This window comes from Echinops telfairi, unplaced genomic scaffold (assembly GCF_000313985.2).
Source record: "Echinops telfairi isolate 266 unplaced genomic scaffold, ASM31398v2 ScPeMD7_7467;HRSCAF=8505_0, whole genome shotgun sequence".
In the NCBI taxonomy this organism is placed as follows: domain Eukaryota; kingdom Metazoa; phylum Chordata; class Mammalia; order Afrosoricida; family Tenrecidae; genus Echinops; species Echinops telfairi.
In genome coordinates, this window is record NW_022111367.1 from 3417870 (window position 1) to 3421613 (window position 3744).

General features: G+C 42.3%; 1 pseudogene; it reads right to left on the reverse strand.

Annotated features, from left to right (window-relative positions):
- Positions 1-2439: 2439 nt before the first annotated feature.
- LOC101646893 lies at positions 2440-3499 on the reverse strand (annotated as a pseudogene).
- Between the last annotated feature and the right edge of the window lie 245 nt (positions 3500-3744).

Here is a 3744-nt window from a genome sequence, read left to right on the forward strand (position 1 = left end):
TGCTCTTAAACCATTTGGTCTGGAAGCTCTTTTCTCAAACCCATTATTTTCACTGTGTGGATTGTTATCACCCCATTTGAATGTACCTCTTAACTGTGTCAATAAATCTTTTGTATTTTATTTTATTAAGGTTTAAAGACATTTTCTGTACCAGAATAAATGCAAATGTTGGAGTTGCCTATCAATTACAACTAAATATTATAAAATCACTAAGATAATTTTATTCCCAAAGTATTAAAATATTGTTAGGTGTCATGATTAATTTTAGGTAATGGGAATGTGGATTAATTTTATATTATTCCTTGGCATTTTTATATAAAAAGTATTTAAACTTTAATTTAAGAGAACTAACTAACCACACACACATATATAATCACTATTTGCAGAAAAAAAAACAATGGACCCCTAGAGTTGGCATAGTAAACCTTAGTAATGTAGCATGTTCACATGTGTTAAAGTAGGTGTCCTTAAGCAACAGCAAAAGAATGTAATATTTAAATGTCACTTAGAAAACTAACTGCTTATTTGAATGAGAAATATCCATATTCCTCATAACTTAAAAATAAATTTCAAGTTGACTCCAGTAGTCAATGGAACGGACAGTGCAATTTTAAACACAAGCATCCTTATTTGATTGGGCTTCACTTTATTGCACATTCCAGATGCTGCTCTTTTCACACTTGAAGGTTGATGGCAGCCTGTGTCAGGAAAGTCTCCCCGCAACAGCTGTCCAAAGGCTAGGGCTCCTTGCGATCTTTGGGTCACATTTTGGTAATTTTCACAATATTGCAAATGTTTTCATAATGTTACTGACACTTAAGAGACTACAATATAATGTAAACATAATTTGTATGTGACTTGTTTTAGTGTGAAAATGCCATGGTAGTAATCTGGAATCCAACCCACAATATTTCCAAGGTATACCTGGTTAAGATAGAAAAAATAAAATGTCTTACATTTACCAGAAGAATGGCTTCCTAACTTTAATAATAATGGAAGTACTGAGTAAAGTGTCAATCAATTAATTTTTTTGTTTAGAACTGTTGTATATTAAAAAAACAATTTTTTTCACACAGAATTATATATTTTATTACACAATATTTAATTTCTTATGTGTGTGAATCTTTTATCATTTTTTTAAGAAGTAAAAGCTGAAGTGTGTAAGGGTGATATATCATGATGTCTCAACTTTCTTTCAAACAAGCAGGCAAAAAGAAGACATAAGTAAAAATGATTAAGCAAAGGTCACGAAACATTAATAAGTGCTTAATACATAAAGAGTAGGTGTGTATTCAGAGTCTCTACACCCAAAGACCGAGCCGACTGCCATGAAGTCGATTCAGCTCATAGTCCAGAGGGTTTCCACGACTGTAAATCTTGATGGGCGCAGACTGCCTCGTTTTGCTTCCACAAAGCCTCTGGTGGGTTTCCAGCCTTTTGGTGAGCAGCCCAGTCAATACCTAACCCACAGCCAGACCAGGGGGCACCAATGGTTGACAGTTCAAACACCCTGAGGCACCTCAGAAGGAAGACCTCATGATCTGCTTCCAAAAGGTCACAGCCCAAAAACCCTGTCAAGCAGCACACCCGTCATCCGTGGTTCACCACGTGTCAGAATTAACACGATGACAACGACCTACAGCAATATGCATATTCACAGTACTTTCTTTCAAAGTCTTCTTATGTTTGGAGGTCTTCAATGACAGGGATGAGCGTTCCCATTCATAATGAAAAAGACATGTAGTGCATTTCCTAGAAAGTATTTCTTAGATCAAGAGAGTCCGTGAAAGTAGACGATGTGTTCTCACCCAGACAGACATTACCATAGCCATGGGCAGGGAGATCTGTGGGTCAGAGTGTCCAGGGGAGATAGCTCATGTCTGCAGAGGACACAGCCTAAAAGACAATTCTCCCCATCACTGCTAGTGCAGAACATTGAGGTTAAGAATGAGTTTTCCAATCTGAGGCCTTTATTGGTTACCAGGGTACGCTACACTGTATTTGTCTCAAGAGAACAATTTTCTGGTCCAAAAGCTTTCATTGACTTGCATGTGTTTTCTAAGGAAACAAATGCTTCCTTAGCTTTACAGTGGTTCCAGCAGAAGAAGAGCCCACTTGCATGGCACAGGGGCACAAACTATCAGGCATGTACAAGTGGTAGTGTGAGAAGTAGCAGATGTCCAGAGAGCTGGAAAAGAGATGCCCTCCTTCTGATGCCCCTCCGCCCAGAAAGCAGCCTCTCTGACCTAGAGAAGGAAGGTGAGATCATGGGGTACCACAGGGCTCCCAGACATTCTTCCTTATGCAACGCTACATTCATCGACAGCTCCCTTCTTGGTCAGGGAAGCCATTTTTAGAAGAGAACCATTTCTTCATGATTAGCAGAATGCTGTGGGTGCCCAGCTTCTGGGTTTGCTACAGCTGTCCCTGAGATGCCATTCATTTGGGAAGGGGAGAAGTTTGGCTCTTCCTCTTACCCATGGAAGCAGCGGTCTTTGATGTAGGAAGGTTGATGCAATCCCCAATCCCAAACACATCGGGTATCTCGTGTGCTGCAGGGGTTTTTTGTCCGCATCCACCCAGCCAGCAGCATCAGCCACGGGACTCATCTTGATGTCTGGTGGGCCCATGGGTGGGGTGACATGGAGCTTTTCATATGAAATCACTTGTGTCTCCCCAGTTTTGTCCAGGTTCTCGAAAATGGCCTCATGTTTGTCAGCTCAGGCTTCAATGAGGTTTTGCTTGTAGTTGATGGTGCAGTCCCTCTCCTGGATGATCTCCAGCAGGGCATCTGTATACTTCTGCACCCCAAAATGGCTCCAGGAGAAGTGTTGAACATGATATTGGCCTTGAGTCTCTTCCCTGTCTTCCTGAAATAAGCTTCTGACAAATACATGATCATCTGTGGGGCCCCTGCACACTTCACTGGCACTGGAGTATTTGGAAAGGTAAAGATGGCATTGCCTCCTTGAAGTCCTGCGGAGCTTTCCATGTCTTCTCTACTGTCTTGACTGAATAATGGGACCCTTTGGGGGGAAGAGAAACACCTTCTGCTAGACCTTTAATCTTCTCTTAGCTCAGCGGGATGCCAAGAGCAACAATAAGATATCTATAGGAGATCTCCTTGCCGCTGTCTGTGTGGATGCTGTTCTTGTTTGGGTTAAGTTCAACCACTTTCGCTTTGATCCATTCCACTCCAGGTGGAATCACGCTTGCAGTGGGATGACCAGAGGAGGATAACTTTTTGGCACCAGCTCCCACCAGCGTCCAGATTGGCTGGTAGAAATGCATCTAGCTGGGCTCAACAATGGCCACATTCTGGGCACCTACTTTCCTCTTCATGCAGGAGGCCATCGTGATGCCACCGCTGCCCCCACCCAGCACCAGCACGTCACAGTGGTTCTTGACTGCACAGCTGACGTGGGCCCACCTGTGGGGTGGCCAGCCTGAGGAAGCAGGAAAAGCGCCAGATGCGAGGGCCGGATGCCACGGGAAGCATCGGGTCATCTTCCGGGTGTGTCAGGCACAGAGCACCTTAGATCATCCTGAAACAGTAATAGTCCAGCAAGAAACCCACAGTTCGTGGCCCACCTTCTGAACAGAGTCCACAGTCAAAAATCATAAGATTAAAAGACATACATACAAAAGTAGGAAAATGCATGTCATATTGTAAAACTATCCCAACTATGTAAAGAATCCTAGAAATTGATTTATGAAAATAATAGCTAGGAATCAACAGTAATA